We start from the raw sequence: 24,603 nt of genomic DNA on the forward strand, positions 1-24,603 counted from the left end.
CAGGCCAGAGTGTCAAGTCAGCAGCAGACCCTGTGTGCTCACAGCTCTACCAAACCACTTGGCTTCACAGCGCTTCAAAACTTGCCTTATTCATGAGAATCACACCTCTCGGTGCGCGCAGGCCCTTTCTTCGAAGCGTGTGCCCCAGGCAGAACGCAGCTGTGAACTCTCAGGTTCATTGGCACAATGCTGTAATGGCTTTGTGGTCAGCATCATGGCTTCTCACATTTAAAGAGCTCGGCAAGCAAAACCCTGGTATGAACAAATAACCAGATATTTCTATGCTGTACTTCCAATATTGTTACTTGTAGGCTTTTTTCTTGGGTTTGTTTTTTTTTTTTCTTTCTTCCTGTAAATGACTCATAGACTGGCTTTTGGGGAAGGGGGAAACCGAGCGCTGCGTAGCCACTCTTGCAACTTTACCCTTATTTAACCCTCAAAACAGCAAGAGGAAGTACAAAGTATTTTCACGAGCTGTGAATGGGCTCAGATCTGCTTTTGACGTCTTGAGGAAGTGCTGCCTTCTGCAAAGCCAGAACTGCAAAAACTGTATTTGCAGTCCCGCTGAACTCAAGCCTTTACACACACACAGAGTCCCGGAAAAAAAAAAAAAAAAAAAAGACCCCACCCGCTGGGAGGAGAGGGGATGGGATCTCTGCGAAACGGGGCGGATTTGGGTCAGTGCCGATGTCCCCGGGCGCGGGTGCAACACAGGTAACAGCCGCACGTCTCCCTGCCCTTATTTCTAAGCAGACCACCCAGCCCCCCCCCGCCACCCGCCGGGCTGAGGAGCCTGAGGGTCCCCGCGTAAGGTCTGTGAGGAGGCGAGGCGAGGTGAGGTGAGGTGAGGCGAGGCGAGGTGAGGGACCCCGCTCCCCCGCCGCCTCCTCTCCCCGCTCCCCTCGCTCAGAGCCCCGCCGCCGCGCCTCCCCCTCCCCCTCCGCCACCGTCCCGGGGACCCCTCCTCCCGCTCCTGCCCCCGCGGTGCGCCGGAGGGCGCCTCACCCCCCCTCCGTCCCCGTCCCCGTTCCCCCCTCAGACCGCGGCGGCGGGAGGCGGGTCCGAGGGAGCCGCGCCCGCCCGGGGCCGGCTGCCGGCGGGAGCCGCACGCAGCCACCGCGGGGCGGGTCTGCGAGCGTCGCGCTGGGCCGGGCCGGGCTGGGCCGCGCCGCGCAGTGCCGCCGGCTGTCTCTGAGGCGCGGGGGATGGACGAGGGTCCCTGCGGCGGCGAGCGGCGACGGGCGGCTGAGGTGAGCGGGGAGGGGGGGGGCCCGGCGGCTGCGCGGGGGCGGGCTGAGCCGAGCCGAGCTGAGCTGCCTCCGCCGCTCGTTCCCGCAGCGCCCCTCGCAGCAGCCCCCCGGCGGCGGCGGGGCGGGGACGGGGCTCTGCGGCCCCCGCGGCTTTCTCCGCCCGCAGGGCTCCCCTCGCCCCCCTGCACTCGCGGCCGCCTTTGTGCCCGCTCCTTGGGCTTGCCCTTGCCCCTGCCGCTGCCCCTCGCACCGCCGCCGCGGGGGCGGCCTGGCGGCGGGGGCCGGGGGACACGGCCAACTGTTGCCCGGGAGAGCGTCGGCCCCAGAGCGTTGGCGGCTCCTGTAGCGCCGGGGCGGCGGGCGCTGGGAGGGCTCGCTTCGCCTCGGCTCGGCTACCGGCCGCGTTTGGAAAGGCGTCGGTTGCGGTGCGAGCCCTCGCCGGGGGAGACGCTTCCCCCGGGCACGGGCCCTCCGGGGTGGAAATCTGTGGGCTTTCGTTGCCGGCCGGTGGATGCCGGAGCCGCCGCAGCTGCGGGGGAGAGCAGCGCCCGTGCGGGGACATGCCTCCGCCTGCGCCCGGGCCCAGGGGAGCCTGGCTTAGCTCTAAGGCTGGCCGAGGACACCGACCGGACAGCCCGGCGTAGCGCCTTGCAAGAGTAAGTACGCCTGTGCTGTAGCGGGGGGAGAGAGGGGGATTAAGCTCCCAACTGCGGTTATCCCGAAAACTTTGTGTTCCGGCTGCTGGTGGTTGTTGGATGCAGGGTGCTGTGAACGCGGTGCTTCCAGAGGGATGCACCTAGGCATGAGATGAAAAACACGAGCTGTAATGCTGCGTTCACCTCGTTGTTTGAATCTCTGTCCACGCTGAGATGTGTTACAGTGAACAGATACTGCGCTTGCATCTGTTCTTCCTATTATTATTATTTCCCTAATTTAATTTCAAGACCGGTTAGCTTTAATTTTATTTATCTGCGTTTTGTTATGCTAAGGTCTTAGTAATACGTGACGCCACTGTGTAAAATTGAATGCTCCATAATTCACTGGCAACACAGCAAGACTCTTAACTTCACATGCTTTCAGTGGTGTTGCTAATAACTTGCTGAGGGTGGTGATGCGGGTTGGTTTCCAGCCTGTTCCTGGTAGTCTTTGACTGCCATACAGCTCATCTTTGCACCCTCTGCTTTTTTTTGTCAGCTCCTAAAGGCAGTTTATATGTGTATGGGGAAAGGGTAAGTTAAGGGGGACAGGGATGTTTTTGCTTTGCTTCTCCTGTTCTCACCATCTGCAAGGTCAGAAAAAAATGAAAACGACTTTGGCTGTGAACTCTTAGGTGGGGAGATCTGGAATGAAATGCTGTCGTGACATGAGGTTGCCTTGTGGGCAAAGAATTTCACATGCTCAGCACTGCTCTACAAAAATACCCCAACTCATATTACACAGGGAAGAACCAAGCTGATACTTCCCTTTTTTCTGTTATGCTAACTTGTATATTTCTATAACATGTAAGGAAGACTTACACATCAGCAATGTACTTCTTTATTTTTTTAAGGAATAAACTTTGTAATTTCTCGTGTTTGATTCTTCTTTCTCCTGTAATACCCCTACCCCCCCACCTCACTGGGCCCGAATTAAAAACTAACGATAAAGCCCTACTACTCATGAATTTAGCTTTCCTAGGGTAGATTTAAAAAAAATGTTTTAATGAAATGAAATTACAGTTTATGGGAATAGCATGAAGGGTTTGACTTAAATTCATAAAAAGCATAAAGTAGCAACTAAGAATAAAATTATTCAGTTTGAACCACTATAGTATAGTCTATCTGGTCTTTAAGGTTTCACTTAAATGTAAACTATGGCAAGTATAAGCGAGGCTCTCAGGGTTGTTTAGATGGTTTCTAATCTTTTATTGGATCCTGCTCTATACTTCTTCACTACCCTCCTGTGCTGTTTTTGCAGTGACACTTAGTTTTTTTTTCCGTGAACTTCTGTTCTTTATTAAAAACAGAAAGTAAAGAAACCACAAGTGATTAAAAAGACAATGTATGTCAGTAATTAGAATAAAAAATATTTGGTTAATTCACAAAGGAAAAATGGTGATCATCTTGCATACTACTGCATAGTTACTGTCAGCAGATGTCATTTCTCCATAATAGTGAGTCTATTAGTGAATTTTACAGTGCTGGGAAGATAATTCTTTGTTAGTGTGCTTAGCTTGTCTTCGTGACATCATTTTTTGACACTGTTTTGTCAGGCTGAAATATCTTGTCCTCAGCAGTATGGTAGTCTCACAAAGACATTGAGGATTTGCATGTGCAGTATGTTGCAGATTTCCACATGTCGTGTGTTATACAAAACGAGAGCTTAAAATGTGTGTCAAAAATACTAGATGTTATTTAGATGACTAACAATTCCCATACTTTAACAGAAATCATATTTTATAGGTGTACAGATACTATAAATAAGACCTTTTTAATTGATCACATTTATATGTATTTCCAAATGCCCTTTTAATTAAAGTTTTCAGAGAAACTGTAAAAGAGTTTTGTAGAATCACTGGCATTCTTTAGCACTAGGTGCCTAATGCATGCAGTAGCACATGAACTTGATTGTTCAGTTCACGTTTCATCCAAAACAGAAAAATATTCTATATCCAAAACCTGTATGCAGTCCAGACATCATTAGGTCTCCTATTAAATCCCTGGAGACAAACTGAGTATGTCAATGTGACCTATAACATCAGTGGACAGAGGAATATGCATGCTAATAATACACGTTGATTTGAAGGAGCCAAAACCTCTTAGTGTTTCCTCCGTGCTGAATTCAGTATGTATTTGGATTTGTTTCAGTATTATCAATCATTCTTTTAGCAGTGCTTTCTATTCACGTTATCTAGGAATGCAAAACAGTAACGTTAAATCAGAGAAGACAGTTTGAGAGGCATGAATTAAAATATTTAATATATGGGGCAGCTTGAGAGTTGCAAAAAACAGTCATAAATTTGAATTTTGTTGTTTAAATTAAAATTGTAATAGAAGCTGCTATGCACTCGTGTGAATGATGATGAGAGTGATGTGAATGATGCGAGATGTACAGGTCCTAATTCTTGTGAAGTACTGAATTTACCATTCTTCTACTTTCACAGAATTCCAATTCACACTTGCAATTAAAATGAAAAACGTGTCTTATTTTCTGTCTTTATATACTGCTTGATACAAGTTCTTGATTTAAACTGGTAGCAGTAGTTGCTTCTGTAGGAAAAATAACAGTAATAGATGTAGGACAAATACTTTTTAAGACAGGTATGACCCAGTGCAGCACTGACACACAGGTGCTTGAAAGGTTTTTTATTTAGTATTGTGGATTTTAAATGTTTAGAAATAATCTCACAGTTGGTATCTTCATGTTGACATTAAGTTAAATATCAGTCAGTCTTACCTTAATTCAGGAATGGTTACTTTTGCATGCTAATGGCTGAAGTATTCTTGTCTAATTTATGAACTTGTCAATAGACTACAAAACTAGTGCTCTGTGGGACTTCTTTGTGCATTTTATCCTTTTTTTACCTGTCCGTGATAATACTTCTACAGGGCTGTTCGTAGTGGCAGTGGACAGGTTGACTTTTAACATCATGGTTTGGATGACTGGCAGTGCAAAAGGTGAAACTAATGTGTAAGTCCGAGGCTTATTTTTGAGTAAATCTGTGTAAGGAATTTGTGAAGTTTGTAAAATGTGAAAAGTTCATTTTGAAGGTTCCAGTAGCAGTGCAACTTGTGGTGTTATGTGTGCCTGTCACAAGTGCTAGTCCAGTTTGGGTAAAGTCTTAGGTTAATAAATGTGATCTATAAGCGTGTGTCCCTCAGACCTGTTGAAGAGCATCGATATGGCATGGGAGTTGTCATGTCTAGAATATGGCATGGAGCATACTGGGATCTTGAGTTTGGTCCCCTGTTTGTCTGTGATGAGCTCTGGATGACCGCGTCATATCTGGGCATTGGAGTTCGCACAATTTAATAACACTGTGCAGGTGGTTCGATGTTTTTAAGGGGATGTGTAGACGAACATTTTGGATAAAAGCCATTCTGTACTCTCCTATGGCTCTCTGATGCACATAGGTTTAACTTAAAATTTAAATAGTTGTTAGAAGCTTTTTTATATATAATTTATGGGATTTGGGGGGGGGAATCCTTCTCCCTGTGGTATTACAGCCTGAATTCATAAATTATTTTAGTGGCCTATTTTACAATTAGATGCCTCAAAGCTAAGGTTGATGTTCCTAAAACTCATGTCTGAAAGCACATTTTTTACTGTGAGGAAAATCAGATGCACAGAGCTTCATTTCTGCATCCATCCAGAGCTGTTAAAGCATGACTGTTCTGGAGAGTGGCATCTCTCTCCTGCCTAACTGCCTTTGGCATCCTGAGATGGGAATGTTCCCTCAGGATTTGGAAAGCTTGTTTTGCTAAGAAATAAGTAAGTGTAAGCTATTTACTCAAAGTTGAGGAAGATGCATTTGCAATGAAGTTTCTCTCTCCCTCTTCTCCTTATATTTGATGGTGCATTAGTTACATCCCTTACTTATGAAGTATGAAGCTTGATTCTCTGTCCCCTTTTCAGCTTGAAGTAACTTGAGCTCACATCTCCCTCTTCCCAGGAAAGGGCAACAAGCAGCATGTCATAAGCTGTCCTTTATTTCACCTGCAACTGTGTCACTTTGAAAAAAAGAATTAATTAGGCCAGAGGGAGAGTGCCTCCTGCCCTGTAATTAAGGCATTCAGGTGAGGGAAATCTGGTTTCTATGGGTGTTTCATTCTTTCATTCGATAAATATTTTTCCATTTCATAGCTTGAGCAGGAATAGTCTAGGACAGACTATAGTCTGTGGGTTAGGGCACTACCCGGGCGTGCAGAGATGTGGTTGTGAGCCAGCCTCTCAACCTGGAAAGAGCCTACCACCCACTTTTACTTCCTCTGTGGTTGCTTTCCTGATGCTTTTATATTGCTCAATGGTGCTTGGGGGCATGCTCTTACCTTCTCATCTGAAACTTCAAAATTGCATGACTCCTTTCCTCATCAGCTTGTGAAAGGGGTGACTTTGCATCTTGCTCCTGGGGAGGCCTGAGGGTTTTACAACCCTTTTTAATAACATAGGTACCTCTTGAGCTTCCAGGACAGCTGACGTTTAAGGTACAGACTTCACAACTTTGTTTCCTGTTAGGTTAGATGGCTTCCTGCTTACTATCCCAGTTATCATAATTTCCATTGTATACCCAAATTTATTGTAGCCATGCTCAAAATTCTCCCGTGAGTCCATTTTGTGCTTCTAGTCTCATATGGACTAGTAAATCTAAGAAAAGTGTAGATTTTGGGGGGATGAAGGCCAGAATTTGGTAAGACTGAGGTTCCCTACAGGAGAAAGCCCTTATTTGGGGGTTAGAACACAATTTGAGGCTGGTCGATTCAGTTGTCTAGCATAGGCATCTATCTCATCCTTGCTGAAATGGTTTACAACATCCACTGTGTCTGCGCTTGGCTAGCAGATGCAAGATGGCTAGAAGACCCATGTCCTGATGGACTAGCGCCTGCTGGAAAGGTGGGGTATTTTAAGACAGCTCGGTACTATTTGCCTCTGCAACTGAACTGAGCCCGGTAGAGTCCTAAGACTGTTGTTATCTAAGCTGAATGTGGTTAGACTGGGAAGCAGGAGGAAGGGGTTGTTTTGTTGTTGTTCAAAGACATTTCAAAGAAAACCTGCTTTCTGTTTTATTTTCTTTATTGCAAGTGTATTTGGTATCTAGCCTGATCATTATAATTTTTGTTTTGCAGCTGCCCTGGATTAAGTCTGGAAGGTTAGCTTGAGTTAATGGCTTTCTGGGAAGAGGGGGAGAAAGTTCATCTTCTGGTTTCTCTCATGCATATTAATAGAGATGCAGAGCTGTGGGGCAAAACTTCATTACTGTTGGTTGTTAGCTGGTACGGAAAAGCTGAGTGATGGTGCCACTTACGGAGCTGAATTGGTTTTGGAGAAGGAAAATTCTCTCTGGTAACTGGTCCATATGATCCTATCTCCAGTATATTGATTCCAGAATTGTGTTTAAATAGCCTTCGTGAGAGATGTGCAGTGGTATTTATTTGGCACAGATGATTTGCTGGTCCCAATTTTTTGGAAGGGGCTCGTTTAATGCTGTGGAAATTGAGGGAAGGAGGCAATGGTGAGGGGAAAATTTTATAATATGCCTCAGAGTTGTTAAAAACTTTAGATATTTTTAGATCTTAGAAATAGATGTTTAGATTTTGGAAGGCTAGATTGTTAAATTTGTTATATTTTATTTCCAGGAACAGTCTAATTTTGTCTCAGTTATACTTTCTGCCACCCACATATACACAGTCTGACTCCTTGTACTCTATTGCTTTGTAATTGCACAGTGTTTTGCTTCAAGGATCATCTGTAGACTGTTGGTGACTCCTTCAGATAAAGATTTCATGACAGACATTGGCATCTTTAGAAGCTTCTGGAAATAAGTTTGTAATCATCTCCGTAATAATTGATGGCGGCAGAGGAAATGGGAGCTGATATTGTGTAAGCGTTTTTCCTATGTTTTTATTATTAAAGCATAAATGCCCTGTAGGACTGGAACACTTCCCTCACCCTCTCAACAAGGCTGTGCTGCAGCAGAGCTCTGTAATACCAATTACTGCGGGGATGGTTTGCTGTTCCAAATGAGATCATGATGGGGATGCTGGAAAACGAGTCTCTCTCAAAATGTGTTTCATGCTCTGAATACTCAAGAGGTTTTGTTAGAGTGAGATACTTAGGTCTATGGGGTTTATGTTTTTAATTAGAGGAGGTGTTAAAAAATCCACTTGCTATTTTGTATCAACATCTCTTGTATTCAAGAGGAAAACAGAAAATATTTCCTGATCTCGAAGTATTCTGGGAATGTGTTGCCTGTAGAACTGATTCGTATTTCTGCAACTAGATAATCTTACTACTTTTATTTATGTTATTTTTTTTTCCTGAGAGATAGGGAGAGAGCACACATATTAGAGGCCTTAGAAGTATACATAATCTGCTTGTCCATTTTTATACTGTGAGACAAAAAAATGATTGGGGTCTGACTACTTACGCCTTTGTTTTACTGAGGTTTTGATTCATTATGGCACAGACAGTATCATGTTGTCCTTTACTGAACTAAAAGTAAATCCGCCAAAAAAAATCCCCTTTTGTTCTGCTGCTGAGGAACACTGTGGGCTGCCAAATCCTGGCAGTCTGAGTCACCACAATCGTAATAAAGTGTTTGTACTTTTGCGGTTGCTGTTATTCAGTGTCTTCTAATTTATTCATAAGGCAAAGGGGCACCTACAAGTTAAGATACTACTTTTTAAAGAAATATTCCATGTTTATACTGAAGTAACATTTGTCAAAAGAGAATTAAATACGCACTGGTAACACTTCAAAGCTTCCAAGGAGCAAATGGTAGTCTTTAACAGTAAGAAATATATATATACACACATACATTTAACAAATTCCATTTTCTGTGTAAGAGCAATGTTAGACTTCAAAAAATTATGAGATTATTTTAAACTCCTTGGTGAACTCTGCTGTTTTGGCCATGTGATCTGACATGATAATGATCTGATAACCAGGGAAACTGTTTCCTTCCTTAAAAAAAAAAAAAGTTTTAAGGACAGAGACTCTGACCCTGGAAATGCTTATCTGTATTTTAACTTTGATGCGTGGGCTGTGACCCAGCAAGCATAACTCATGTAATTGAATTCAGTTGTTTTCAGGATCACTCCCAAAGCAAGCTGTCGAATATTAAGTTGCAATACTCAAATAAAACTCAGAATGACTGCACACAAACAGCTGAGGGAAAGCAAGGTGGTTCTGAATCAATGATGGGTACCTGTAAGGCTGACAAATATGTTCCCTGACTGCACAGAAGATGTCTGCTGGTGTCCTGTGGGTGGCCGTGTGTACACTGTGGTGGTCTGGCTGATGCGCCCTGTTGCCTGTGCTTGGGCAGGAGATGGGAGTTCTTACAAACTGCTGATCCCATCACCCGTGCATGGAGAGGAGATGTGTTTCCTTATAATTTCTCATTTCTTTAGCTATTTATGGGTGGGAGTCCTCATGATTTAGGCTTTTAACTCTAATATCGGTTATTGAGGCAGAAACAATGATTTCTTTCTTTCTCTTGATAAAAGAACAACAAGGCTTTTATTCCTTTTTTGCCTGATACATAACGAATTCTGTATGTCATTTACCTTTCCCTAGTGTTGAGCTAATGAAATTTCCGTAGTTCTCAAAAAAAGCCAAATTTAGTAAGTCAGATCATTAGTAACTTTCCCTGACTCCATCTTGTAGAACTGCTGAAGAAAAGGAAGGTGAACTGAGCTGGATGTGGGTGGTGGGCACTGGGGTGGTGTGGGACACGTGCGGAAATTCATGCGGCAAAGTACTGTAATTTTAATTGCTGCTTTGCGTCATACTATCACTACAGCTGCTTCCCAAAGAAGAAGTTCGCATGCTATTGACAGGACATTCACACAAAGAAAGGAGATGGTAGATAAGCAAATGCAAATATATTACATGCCCTCTATCCTTTAGTTTTTAATACATTCTCTAGTGACAAGTTCAGCGTGAAACACTTGGTGACATGTAGTTATATATGCATTAAGTAAATGGTAGTTGATTCATGGTATCCCTTTCTGAGGGTATATATTCTTAATGCACTGAGGTAGGGATGAGTGAGTAGTAGTACAGCTCTGAGCTTCTTGATTCATGTGGCAATGCAGTCCCGCTCGGGTGCTGACTTCCTTTCTCCTTTTTTTTTGCCCATAAAAGGAGAAAAGTGCTGCCACATGACTGGCTTTAGAGAGAATCACAAGATGAGGATCAGGGGGGAGGTTATTCAGGTAGGTTTGTTTCTTGTACGTGGTACAAGACATTGTGCTTTCTGTGTTTAATGTGCTATTACTAGCAGAGTATGTGGTAGTATTCCCTTCAACTGACATTGAAGTAAAACATTTCATTCTTCTAATAACTTTTTTTTTTTCTATATGGATGAGAGATTCTGAAGGGAAGTTGGATATAAATGAGCTTGGAAAGAAGATAAGAATCCCAGTTCTCGGGGATTAGGCTGTCCTCCAAACCTGCAGACAGTTTCCTGCTGGTGGTCAAAGAATAACTGTGGGTGGTATTTTCCCATCTTGTGCCAGTGGCTGTAGGTAGGCATGCCTAAGTTTATTGCTTAATTTTTCACTGTTAAAAAGTTTCATGTCCCATTTTCCAGAAAACAGACTATTCAGGTGATTCTCTGAAGACTTGCCCAGAAATCAAATCTGGACATCTCAGTGCCTTTCCGTGACTGGAGAAGTCCTTGAGGCCACTTGCTCTGCAGTCTTACAGTGACTTTCAGCGTACAGTAAAGCAAGAATTGCCTGACTTCCTTTGACGTATTCTGACAAAAAGCATAGCCCTCCCACTGATGAGGATCACATTTTCTCTATAGAGCGAAGGCAATTAACAGCTCTAAATAAGATCCAACCAGCTTCTGCCGTGGGTTACTAGGTGGTGTTTGATGGGCTCCTGGTTTGGCATCGGAGTGTGCAGCCAGCACCAGAATGGTCTCGAACTGTCAGCTTTAACTGTGCTGCCTGCTGATGTCCTGCATGTGCATTCAAAGCTGTCTCCACATCAATGATTCACAGTATTGATGAGCTTGGGTTTCGTCAGCCTCGTACGTTCCCTTTACTTACTGATGCTGTGAAACGATTTGACATGGGGGCATGTAAATCAGCTGTCTCTCTTCTTGCTCAGTCTAACACAAGACGTTTTAGAAATCACGGCAGAATGGATCTACCTGTGGAAACCAGACTTTTTTCTTTGGCAACTGTGAAAAGTGGAGAACTTCGACCCAAGCATTTACTTTCTTATGAAATTAAGCATTTTGTCAAGGAGTCTAAAGGGAGCTGGAGAAAATGAAGATCTCGGTAATGAGCAGTCATTTCCTAGCATCATCCTTTTCTAGGGTCACCATAGGTATCCCGAGAACAGAGCAAAAGGACCATACTAATTCTGGATCTAAAGTCACTTTTTCTTTCAAGCTGGTTTATTAATTATTTTTTTTCCACATCAGAACTAGGATGTAGGCCAAGATCTGTGAGAAACAGATGTCTGTCGCATGCCAGCAGTGTTATCATCGCTGGGATTTAATAAATTTGTTACTTCACTTATGTGGGAGGGGTTTTGGTGTGTTGTAGGTTTTGGGTTGTTTTTCTTGGAAGATCTGATAGTGAGTTTTCTGGTTAATTGGAGTGATGGTCTTTAGTCGAGTGTTGATGTCACTGTTGGGTGGATTTGTCATCTTTTCATCTTTTTGAAAGACAGAAATTGTACCTGTAGTTCAAGGCACTATGATTAAAGTATTCCCACGTAAACTGGGGTGTGGGAGTTCATCATCTGGGACTATTAGGCTGGAACAGATGGTTATTAGGTGGACTCACTGGACCGGATTGGCAGCCAGTACTCTAACAGTTATAAATGGTTTGTCAAGGTTTTACAGAAGAATATGCAGTTTTGTCAATACTGTGGTGTGTTGACCCTGGCTGGACACCAGGTGCCCACCAAAGCTGCTCTATCACTCCCCTCCTCAACTGGACAGGGGAGAGAAAATATAATGAAAGACTTGTGGGTCGAGATAAGGACAGGGAGAGATCACTTGACAATTACTGTCACGGGCAAAACAGGCTTGACTTGGGGAAATTAATTTAATTTATTGCCAATGAAATCAGATTAGGATAATGAGAAATAAAACCGAAATCTTAAAAGACCTTCCCCTCTCTCTTCATGGGCTTAACTCCACCCCTGATTTCTCCACGTCCTCCCCTTGAGCAGCGCAGGGGGATGGGGAATGGGGGTTGTGGCCAGTTTATCACATGTTGTCTCTGCTGCTCCTTCCTCCTCACACTCTTCCCCTGCTCCAGGGTGGGGTCCCTCACACAGCAGACAGTTCTTCACGAACTGCTCCAGCGTGGGTCCCTTCCATGGGCTGCAGTCCTTCAGGCGCACACTGCTCCAGCATGGGTCCCCCACGGGGTCACCAGTCCTGCCAGCAAACCTGCTCCAGCGTGGGTTCCTCTCTCCACGGGGCCACAGGTCCTGCCAGGAGCCTGCTCCAGCGTGGGCTTTCCATGGGGTCACAGCCTCCTTTGGGCATCCCCCTGCTACGGCGTGGGGTCCTCCCCGGGCTGCAGGGGGACAGCCTGCTTCACCATGGTCTTCCCCACGGGCTGCAGGGGAATCTCTGCTCCGGCGCCTGGAGCACCTCCTCCCCTCCTTCTGCACTGACCTGGGGGTCTGCAGGGCTGTTTCTCCCACATGTTCTCACTCCTCTCTCTGGCTGCAATTGCAGTTGCTGTTGAGAAGTTTTTTCCCCCTTCTTAAACCTGTTCTCCCAGAGGCACTACCACTGTCACTGGTGGGCTCGGCCTTGGCCAGCAGCAGGTCCGTCTTGGAGCCGGCTGGCGTTGGCTCTGTTGGACAAGGAGGGAACTTCTAGCAGCTTCTCACAGAAGCCACCCCTGTAGTCTCCCTACTACCGGAACCTGACCACGCAAACCCAACGCACAATACCATTCATTACATTTTTAAGAATACTCCAAGGTAAGCAGAGTTGGGAATGAAGAAGCATGTAGTGAGATGATCTGAAGGTAAGGGGTTGTGAAAGTGGTGTATGTTCTTGTACTGTCAGTGTAATTTTTCAGTATCCTGTGGTACTGCATAATCACTTAGATCTATACAAAGTTTTAAGCATAGTGATTCTTGCTAAGTATAATATTTACATCCACATTTGCACCATGGTAGTTGTGTTTTCCTTTGGAAAATTTTTATATGCCTCTGTTGCATTTACAAAGACTTCTTGCTTGTGTTTCTTTTTGTGCAAAATAAGAGTAAATGTTTTTGATTCAGGTTTGCATGAATTTTTTTGAAGTAAATAAGTTGGGATTTCCGACTTAGAAGAAAGAAACAAATTTGTGAAGACATATAAGTATGTGAATTATTGAAAAAAACACAGATTTGTTCCTGAAATGCTAATCTTGTGAATTTCTTCCTTGCCCACTACCCCGATGTGGGTAAAGTTTGGAGAAGCAGTCTCAGCTGCTGTGCATTGGGATGCCGTCAGTAGAGCTATGCCTGCTTTATACCAGCTGACAGTCAGGACCAATGTTCTACTGGCAGCAGTCCAGGCTTGCTAAAATGAAGAAGTCAGATGCTCATCTTCAGTCTGTCTGAACACATTAAAAAACTCCAAAACCTAGATAGTGCAAATTTTCACGTGTGCTGCATATAATACACGTGGAAATAGAAAGGCTCAACTGTTACACATTTATTTGGTTCTGTTCTCTTGGTTTGAAGGCAACTATCACCTAGGTTAAGATGTGATATTAAAGGCAGAAGCTATAATGCCTGGAAAAGGTGACCTGTTAATTCTGAAATGCATTGGCTACGTATGGAATTAACTTCTAAAAATGATGTTCTCCAGAAGGAACTGGGTACTATAATTGTGATGCATTTTCATAGTAGGAACTAAATAAGGAATGGATATGGCATGCGACTGTACTGTTACATTTTTAGTACTGTTCGTGACACAGTTTTGTCCTGTGCCAACTAACGCTTTCCCAGATAATGCCCAAGCATAGTTCTGGGGTTAGGAGAGACGATGGATCATTTCCAAAAGGCTCTTTGGATCTGGCCAGGCTGTTTTGGAGGGATAGGATTTTAGTTGTACAGCCACGAGCTCTACCATGCTCCCTGGTTCCACGCCCAGAGTGTGGCTATGTGCCCTGATCTATTTTATTTTCTGACATATATGTGGCCACAGATCCTGCTTTCCAGGAAGCTGGGATTCAGCAGCTTCTTTGGTAAGGCAATGGCAGGATTATCTTTCTTTGTGTGCTTAGAAGGGTAAGAGAAAAAATTCTGTCAAACCTGAAAGTGAGAAGCTGTGTCTGGAGAGCTGGAAAAATAATCCAGAGCAACTTAAAATCATAGAATAATTGAGTTTTGCATTGTTGTTATAAGAAAAGCCCTAGGGAATACACAGGTGTAATTAGCCATTTGGAAAGTGCTCGTTTAAAAAAAAAAAAATTATGAAGAATTATGGGCTGGCATTTTAAATCAAAATGAATAAATGAAATGTAAGCAGATGGCATCTACAGTGTCCTCAACCAGAGGATGTATATCCTGGCAGTAGTGTAAAATTTATCCCTGTCCTAAGCTTTGCCTTCTGTTAACTAAAGGAGCAGTAGCAACCTGCTTGAGCAAACCTGAGTTGTCATGATCTTTAGGTTTTGTCTGGGGAATCCCTGTCTCAAGCAGATGTTTCAGTCCTCTTCTAATTGTCTGATTGCCTCCTCTCAAGGAGGTGCAAATCTAACTTTATATTTAGCAAAACCTGTAGGGCGTGGGGGTTTTTTTGTCTGGTTTTGTTGTTGGTTTGTTTTTTTTTTTTTTTTGTGAAGCAGTGTTAAAGCTATTGGCATCCTAATGACTTAGCAGAGTCTGATCCAATAGACAACTTACGGGTTGACTCTAGTCCGTGGAGCGCTTCCATCTGTCTCACCACCTCTCTTCTATAGGAGATGAGGAATAGCTGTTGGGATGACGTAGGCTGCCTGGTGAACTGGCCACATATCCCTCCACCTGGAAGTGGTCCAGTGATCAGAAACTGAGCTCCTGGTCCCCACGTGGACAGTGACGGGCCAAGTGCCATTCCTGGGCTGGGAATTCCTGGTGTGGTTTGTGGTTTGAGCGTTGCGTGGGGACAAAATCGAAGCTCGGGTCAGGATGCTCTAAGGATGAACTGTCCTGAAGTACCTGTATTGCCATCAACATCTCTTGCATCTTTCTGCATAATATTTAAATAGTACAAGCTTGGTAGTAAAGGCTTTAATGAGCCTGTGCTTTTTCAGTACATACATTGATAAGTGTGCTCTGCTGCTGCTCCTTTTTTATTTTTTATATCTTAAATCAAAATATAGACTTGTTACTTCATTCTGGAACATACACTTTCTACTTCTTGAGAAAGGATTTCTAAAACATGAAGTAATATTGTGGTTGCATAGTTAGGATTCGGAGTCTGGCCTCTGACGCACACGTCATCTTATTTAACTCTTCTGTTTCACCTTTGAACTACAAAATTATGTAGTCCATTCTGTAATGCAACTTCACTTAACTCTTTATTTGCAAGTAGAATTAATTTAGCATCTTTGCTATTTACGCTTTGTTGAATACTGATCATACAGCCTTAATTATTTCTTACACAGCAGGAAACTTTCAAAGTAGCAGCTGTGTTTTGCCTTAAGTCAAATTGGTTGTGGACTACAACTGCTCAAATCCCTGGGTGGATAATAAGCTTTACTCCCAGCAGGTCACCCAGACTACTGTGCTGAGGGTACTGAACTGACTTCTGTGTTTCATTGTATAAATGCATTTTAACTAGGGATAAATTGACTTACTGGATGTTACCAAAACAGTAGAAGAGAATTTTCTCTTCTGCATTAACATGTGATGCTTTGCCTCCTTGTTGACATCCTTCCCTTAAAGCAGCATTAAGGTTTTTGCTAAGGTTTCCAGAGTGTCTATTTATTTCTGTCAATTTTTATCATGCTGGTGTTTTAAGAAATGATCACTTTCCTTTCTTCCAGACTTACGAATTCTCCTGAGGAGAAGAGCAGTTGCTCATAAACATGTTCCTTCACCCCATGTTTAGGTCGGATTGTTGTAAGGAATATCTTAGTATTTAGTTATTTTATAAACAGTGTTGTCCCTCTTCATTCCCCCCGCCTTCCTATGGAAGACTGTGATATCAATCTTGGACTGTTTATCTCCACTTTTAAAGGAATATTCCTTTTTAAAGACCCAAAACTGGAAATTTGAAGCTCTTTCAGTCAGAGTAGTTTATCTTCTTTCTCTCCCATGGCACTTGCTTTCCCACTCAACGGCATCTCTCTCAGTCCAAATGTCTTACCTCGATGAACTTGCCTTGCAGCCCGTTCCACGGAGTTATTGCGTGCGGAACAAGAAGTGCTTCCTGGCATCTGTTCATAGCCTTTTTTTAATGGACGTTTCATACCTGTTCATTGTATTAACTATGAATTGGACTGACATTGTTTTTACATCTCATTTGAGATTGTTTTAGTTTGATTTTGTTTCAGACTGAAAGAAATTTGGATACCTGGGATAAACTTTTAAAAAGGTTAAAGAACAGACTTCCAGAATGTAATGTGTATTTTGTTAAAAATCTAATTCAGTGCTAGCTACTACTTAAGTTGTGCTTAGGGTAGCTATTCTGTATAAGTTGTAAAATTTTTGTAATTTCATGATTCAGCTGAACAGGAGATACTCCTTGATAGTTGCTGGGTTTTTGTGTCCAAAATTTAGGTTTTCTGTATAAAAATGCAGTTCAACTTCCAAAGTAATTGTGCTATTGTCTACTTCCCAGCCACAGTCTGTAAGCTTTTTGTGGGTATATTTTGCACCTGTTACATGAGAGCTTATTGTTGCCAGCACTGTTAATTTTCTCCAAATAAGCCAAGTTATGTAACAGAACAAACTGGTCCAACATAAAAATACGGACATTATGAATATAACTGAAGAAAATTCTCATTTACCGTTCTTCTGGTCTGTGTTAGATCTCAAGATTTTTAATTAGCTCACTAGGCTTATGCGCTCTGATGAACATACAGGTTTTTTTAAACAATCCAATTGTCTTGTTTTGCAATATACAAATTCTACAGTATCTATCAAATATATTTTATCTTCTGCTCTTGCATCTACTTCACAACTTTTATGCTATTTCATTTCTTATAGCAATCTTCTATTTTTATTCCATAGAGTTTTAGCCTGGATTTTTTTCTGTCCCACTTGCAAACAGTTTAAAGGTTTCTGGCAATTTTTTACCATAATTAAACTTGTAAGTCTTGGTCTATAATTAATTAATTTTCCTGAAAAACATTTCTGTTCAAATACTTCTGTAGAATTTGGTGAGATATGTCCTGTGCATTTGAAGGGAATTAAGTGGTTGTTCACTCTCAAATTATGATCTCTGAAATTGTATATCCATTTAATACTTCCAGAAAGAAGTGGAAATTCCCTTTCTTACTTCTGTTTTCTTTCTTGTGATAATGGGTTGTGAATTCAATTAAACTGTATTGCCTGTGGCTTCAGTGACTAAAAACTGATCTTTTCACATTGATGAACTCCTTCTGGAGTGGATCAAATAAATGGATCAGGTCATGGCTCAAATAAATACAGTTCTGCAGGTGTCTGCTTTGGTAGGAGATATTTAATTGATTAATTAATGTATTTAAGGTATTTAGCTAACAAATACTTTCCTCCCCTTTCTCAGACTGACGCAGGGTCTTTTTTTGTGTTGTGATATTCCTCCAAAGCCAGTTTATGTTATGTCAGCATAGTCTGTGCTAGACTTGCCCTTTCAAAGCTTAATTCCACCTTTTTTATTTCTGACAATCATCTAAATTTCACAGTCCTCCTTCTTTACCTGCAGTGTTTCCATTTCTGTTCTTTCCAGTCTCTTCCTCCCACCGGTGATCCTTTCTCCTCATTTTCATCCATTCTGTTCTATCACCTTCACTTTCTCTCATTTCTGGTAGTAAATTTGCTTTGGTTTCTGTTTAACATGAATCTTGCTGCGTTGTTGCTTAACCACTCTTTCCAGTTAACTTTAATTACATGAAGCTTGCAAAATACCTAAACACTTAGTAGCTTGGGAGTTAACATGGTCTGGTGAGTGGGATACCCTCTTTGAAACTTTCTCACAGATGCTCATTTAATTAGTGCTGGTGTTCTGATTCCTTCAGACTTGTCATTTTTGTTTTTGTTGGGTCAAGAGGGAAGGGGTCATGTGTTTATATATCTTCAACCAGTAAAATGCTGTAGAAAATGATGGTATCTAGAGCTGGGGTTTGCAACCCAGTAGGGCTGGAGGCTCAGAAGTTGTCTCTTACTACATCACCGCTCCATAGGGAATGGTGGTTTTCTGGGTTCTGTGAGGTGCTTCCAGTTCTTTCCCTGTCCTGAGGTGTTCCTGCTTTGCCCATTCACTGATGCCTCCTTCCTGGCTTCTTTCCCATGTAAGCTGCATAACTCTCCGTGATGTGCTGTGCTATGAGATTAATTGACCTTTTGCTCTGGGCATAAGGCACAGTAGAAGATACCTTGCAGCAATACTCATTGCTTTTTTTAAAAAAAAAAAGAAGGTAAATTACTATGTTTTGAAGGCATTTAAGTAACTTTTCTGATTTTTACTTGTTATTAATGAAACTGTTTTAATTACTAATTCTTTTAAAAAAATTTTTAAATCCACAGATTGCAGCCCCTATCTAATTATCGGAAGGCTCTGGATCATCTTCAACAAGGTAAGAGTCAACTTCGGTACTTTTTGTCTTGCGCAGAACAGCTGTCTAGCAGATTTGAATGTCATAAATGATCAATGAATACTCAGCCTCCCTTGAATGGCATCCTGTTACGTAGTTTTACTCTTGCACCTAACTGATGTTTTCAAAATGGTATCTGGGCATAATATTCTCACCTTGAGGTTTTTATTTGTTTGCTTTCCTTATTATAGAACAACAACTGAGAATTCTTCTTCCCGTGTACTTTTTCATTTACTCCACTGTTTGTTTTGAATCATTTCTCTGTTAAGTGTTCTGGTCTGTGAAAACCCTTGGAACAGAATTGGCTTAGGCAGAGAACAGGATTTGTTCTCATCCCTTTTGAAGTCCTAATTCTGTGATTTTTTTTTTTTTTTACGCCTTCTACTGCCATTTTTTTTTCTTTCAAATCTTGAACAGGTTCCCATTAAACTCTCTGAAATATAAGTTCTAAAACCCCTCCGTTGCTACAGAACTGGAGAGAATGTGCAGCCAGCAGCAAACTAAAGCAATGCTGAAAATAGACTTTTTTCCCCTAGAGAAAGGGAGTTTCCTGACTTGACCAGCTACTAATTGGTACAAAGGTTTGTTTACACAGAGGAGTTATTCCTAATTAGTTCCCTATGTGGGTGCTCTACTTGGGAAATTAGTGTTACATTCTGATTTAATTTAATCTGCTTTTATAATGAATTGTTATAATTGGCAGTAAGGAACGTATTTTTAGAAGGAAAAAAAAAATCTGCACCATGCCACCTGCGAGTTTTAAAAGATAATTCCTCTTTAGACAGTGATCAAGCACTCCTGCTATTTTGAAATTAAATGAATAAAAATCCATCATTAGATTAGTCATCATTAGTTTTTAGTCATATCTTTATAAATATAGCTGCAGAAACACAACCACGTGTTTTTCAAAGGCAAAACTTAATTCATCTGATTTATGGACCTCTGTTTTTCCATAGTTGTGAGGACAGTGAACCAGAATATTTGGGAAGAAAGTTTATGGAGTTATATTAGCGTTGTTGAGGTTATGGTTGAAATGGAAGTTCACTTCCAAGCTTTTCTGTAGTGGATTTCTTTTTCTTAAGTTGACTTCACCTTTGTTCTGGGAGCAAACTTGTGTCTCTGTAACTTATTTTATTTAAAGAGTTGAAAAAGTAACATAAGAACAGCTGTCCTTATAGATCCTTATGAAGGACCTGGTCCCCTTGGTTTTTCTCTCGGCCTCCCGCCTCAACACTTGCAGAATGAAATGATCACTGTTAGGCATCTAAATTACATTCTTTATTTCAGTAGTTTCAAAAGATTGGAAAATTAATTTCTGAACTTAAAACTGCTTTAACCAGACTTCTTTCAATGTAAATATTGTTTCAAATAAATATAGCCTTTATAATAAATTGCTAAATGTTTTGGAAATGTATTTGCATTTTCATTATTTCATTATTATTTCTTTTAATTCTTAATATAATACATACCAGTACCAATGAACATTATTTTCCTTTGGCTGTACCAGTCTTGGCGACAGCTTATTATAAAATCCAAATTAAATTGAGTCTGTTCTGCAGAATTACATGGGATAAAATTTAGTTTAAGTACCTGATCATTTCAACCCAACAGCATTTTTGAATGGTATTACTTCAAAAAAATTTTGGATGCTACAAATTTCACTTTGCAAAGAAAATTTCCATTTTCCATGGGTGTTTCCTTTTTAAGATAGAAAGTTTCATCTGAAAATTGAGAGAGGGAAAAGCACAGTGATCCCAAGTGTAATCTTGAATGTTTTTTATCACAGACGGACGTTGAATGTTTAGCATCACCTCTCTGGATTTTTGAATGTGAATTGGAACCATTGTATTTCTAGGTAAGACATAACCAAGTGTTTGTGTTTAGTACCCCCTTTCTTTTATACGTTAATTGTGAGAAAACTAAAGAGTGCAATATGCTGGACTTCACTTTGTACAGGGTGCTTATGTCTTTGTTGAATGAGTCCAATGTTATTTGAGATTTTAAATAGTAATAGTTCAGTTGTCCTAAATTTTTATATTCCCTGAGAGAAACCACACCAGCAACTCTGCATGGTCTGTCTAGGTACGGGATTTAATTTTATGATTGGGTGCATCGTTGTTTGATTAGCTTGTTGCCATTCAAAGAGGTAGTTCAGTTCTGTCTGCCCCTTCTCTTGCATCAACACCTATACTCATCTGGGATGTGCTGGTTTAGGGAATTTGCTGCTGAAAATCTACAGGATTGTGAAGACTTCTTGGAGGACTACTTTTCTGTCAGTTTAGACCTCTGCATCAGCTCACTGTGGACTCAAACAAGTACTGGTGTCAACACAAGGAAATCGGTGCCAGTACTTGCATCAACAAATTGTTTTACTGCCTTTAAACTTCTCACTTCTCTCTGCTCCAAGAAAAGGTTTGATACATGAGGAAGACCACGAAGGGGTTGTGAACAGCTGCAGGCTTCAATATCTGAGGAGGAAGCAGAGGGCGATAGGGAAGACCGAGAAGGTTTTAATCTGTAGATGTAATTACCGGAGAATTTGTCACTGAAGATTACCTTCTTTTTAGTGAAATACTAGAGGTCATGACAATTTGGCTACTCATGTTTAGCACATAGATTATAGGGAACAGAAGGCAGATCTCAGTGTCACACTTCAGGTGCGGCCTAGTTGCAGTCAGCACTGTGCCGGGACTCTAGGGCTACAGGCTGCGTACACGGGTTCTGGTGGTTCTGACCCAAACGTGCCGCTGTTTGCCAGCCCTTTCTGGACTGCTGGGAAACGTGAAGCAGACATGACCTTTGAGCTGGGTGGTTGCAGCAAGTAACACTTAAAATCTGAAAGGGAATAATATCTTACTTTATTGTGGGAAATAAGGCCATGCGAGATGGTAACTTTAATCTGGTGGTTTCTTGGAGAGATGGAAACCATCGAGTATGGAGAGGGCTCTCTGAGCTAACCCTACTTTAGTAACAGTGAATGCTGTGATTAATTCCACTGCTGTGAGATGCATCCAACAAGCGATGCAGTGGACAAATGACCACAGAAACTTCAATTTGTTGCAGGTAAAAACAAGCCCAACATGGCAGCAGCCTGACTGGCTTTCTATCAGAGCAGCTTTGCAGTACCCAAGTGAACCCAGGGATCTCAGTGGCAGTCTGTCAAAGTAAAGGTGTTTGCTAATCATGTGGATGTTTGTTCAAAAGAAATAAAGCTGCCTGCAGAGGAGTTTGGAATGTGTAGAGATTCATTAATTTAGAAGCTACAAAGGATTCTGGTGAATGTGGAACTGGCGTAGTTGAAAGACAGCAGTATTCCCGTTTCATTTCACTGGATGGGCAAATAAACCCAGGTCCAAGGGAGGAGGTGGGTGTGAGGGGTGGAAGAAAAGACTTATTAAGATTAAAGGCTATAATCATAGCTTGACAATTTCTGCAGTGTAAGAAATTATTCTTCTTTACCTTGTAAACTAATGATGTGATACTTGTAAGGACTGTATACTTAACCCATGAAGCTTCTTTGTGTGTTTTGTTTTTACACTTTCTTTTCTCCTTTAAAAGGCCTTCCAGCCTTCTATTACGTTACATCGTATGGAATTTAAAATAGGAATTATGTATATGACATACCTATTAAATTTTATAAAGATAGCGTTTCAACTAAAATTTAAGGCCATTCTACTTTAAATGAAGGACGATCTTTCTGAGCTTGAGAGGAAAGGATCTCAAAAATGAGTGCTCCTCATGGGCTTATCCATGCTAGTGGAGGGGACTGAGATGAGCTGAAGGGAGATCTTGGAGACAGAACAAGTAGAGTGAAAAGGAAGAATAAAAGGAAAAATGGTAGGAATGGAGATGGAACACTCTAACATGTTAGAACAAACAGGAAATTATGAGAAAACACTGTGAAATGAAGAAATAGAGATTTGCTAAATTATTGATTCTTTTAAATTTAGTCCATAGAAAGTTAATATTACTGCAGTGTAGTTCACTGCTTTGATTAATTCCATTGGTAGGAAATAATAAACTGGGAGGAACTACAACTGGTAGGAAAATTTTGTAGTATTTTTTTTACCTGATAAATTTTTGACGTCCTAACTGTTTGCTATTGGAGACCTTTTACAGATATTAAGACAAACTATTTTTTCAAAATGAAGCCCTTTAAATATGCCTTTAACGACCTTAAAGATTGACTCTTTCAGAAGGCTATGACAAAATATGGGCTGTAGAACCATCTAAACAATTTTTTTCTAAAAGAAAAGGTTCTGAAAATCAAATCTTAATATGAGAGTGACAAGCCAATAATAATTTCTAAATACTAATGCAGCAGAAGCAATTTTTTGTGCTTATAGCTCTGAGCTGTTTGAGCTGTGCTGAAAGTCTTACATGATAAGGTTTTTCCTTTCTCTTAGTGCAAAGATAAAGATTCAATCTCGTAGGCTGTTTTTAAAATGACCAGTATCCCTTACAACTGTTTTGAAAAGTATGACATGAAATATTGTTTTAATTCTCCAGAATTTGAATTTTCTTATCAGATTAAATGTTTGTATAACTGTTTGCAGAAATGGTTTTGTGTGTACATATGCACGTATATGGTGATCTATTAATGTTGGTTTTTAAATGACCTTAGGGGGCAGGAGAATGTGGAGTGAGAAGAAAGTAAACTAGTTTTCATTTTCAATTTCCGGTTTTCCAAGAATACATACAAAAGTTTCTCAAATAATATGATAGTAAATGTAAGTTGAAAGGTGAACTATGAGGATGATATTCAGGTCTTTGGATGTACATCTGTAAAATAGTAACTGCTTGACAAGAATTAGGCATCATTTTCTACGAAAACTAGTGTGAGCTGTTAAGATTAAGTTAGCAATGCAGTGAGAGAAACATAAAAAATTTAACCTAATTCAGACAATTAAGTTGGATGCCTGGAGTACATTTGGGAAGCTTCACTAACTGCATAAGGAGTCTGGATTGATGCCCAGGTGCTAGAATTAATATCTAATAGCTGAATCTCTGGAGTGAATTTGTGCTTCACACGCAAATGTGTCCTTAGGTATCACCTCAGGCCTTGATAACTTTGACTATCTTCTCAGCTACCTTGATAAAATGAGGAGCAGTGTGGTCATAGAACTTCAGAATGCATTTTAGACATTTAGAAAGTAATACAAAGTTCAGAAACAAGATGATAATATTTCACATCTGTTACTGTGCAGTTTTTGAAAGACTGTTCTTTTTTATGCTAGCAGAATGTCTTGTACATTCATGTTCTGTACTGTCGCAAGGACTACCATGTAATGAAGTTTTCAACACCAGATTACTAGTTAATTCATTGTCAGGTGTTTTACAGATACAATGCATAAATGTGTTTCAGGGAGAAATGTGAAGAAAGGTACTGTGGAAGCCGTAGTTGGTTGCCTTGTGGTGTTTGCCAGATGTGTTTTCCAAAGAAGTGAGCACATTCTCAATCTGGAATTCAGCTTTAGGCTTGATTTTGGTCTGTAGTGGTAGACTGTGACTCAGTCAGAGCCTAAAATTAGAATGCTTTTCTTGAATTTTTGCATCCTCAAAGGAGGATGGTATTCCAGCAGGTGTTAATGATGAGGTGTTTGCTAATTCACAGCAGTGAAACTTCATGAAGTTCTTGAAACAAGGGTCGAATTTTTCAAAAGTAGCAGAGACAGACTCTATTGACTTCTCCTGAAACAAAGGCTCTGATTTTTTACCAATAGCAAAAAGTAAAGCTTTATATTACCTTTTTCAATAAAAAAAATTCCAAGTAAATTTTTCTTTCATGAAAAAAAATTGCAAACTTTTTTTTTTTTTTGCAATGTTCACCTTCATTAACACAACTCGCTGACTTCCTTCCTCAGCTGCAGTTCTTCCTACACTCAAGAGGTCAG

At 41.3% G+C, this 24,603-nt stretch overlaps 1 protein-coding gene across 5 annotated transcripts in view; it reads left to right on the forward strand.

Moving 5' to 3' along the window:
* The first annotated feature begins 1,071 nt into the window (after positions 1 to 1,071).
* The window catches only part of CYRIA (CYFIP related Rac1 interactor A), a 58,737-nt gene continuing 35,205 nt past the window's right edge, over positions 1,072 to 24,603 (forward strand). For 2 of the 5 annotated variants that reach the window (XM_052809497.1, XM_052809500.1), the window contains exons 1-3: positions 1,073 to 1,250; positions 18,642 to 18,691; positions 20,496 to 20,564. The gene's annotated coding sequence lies outside the window, so the exon portion shown is untranslated. Of the gene's footprint in view, positions 1,251 to 1,629; positions 1,907 to 18,641; positions 18,692 to 20,495; positions 20,565 to 24,603 lie in introns of those variants that run through there. The other 3 variants (XM_052809494.1, XM_052809499.1, XM_052809496.1) reach the window with 3 other exon arrangements.

The sequence above is a fragment of the Harpia harpyja genome, chromosome 15 (genome assembly GCF_026419915.1).
Source record: "Harpia harpyja isolate bHarHar1 chromosome 15, bHarHar1 primary haplotype, whole genome shotgun sequence".
In the NCBI taxonomy this organism is placed as follows: domain Eukaryota; kingdom Metazoa; phylum Chordata; class Aves; order Accipitriformes; family Accipitridae; genus Harpia; species Harpia harpyja.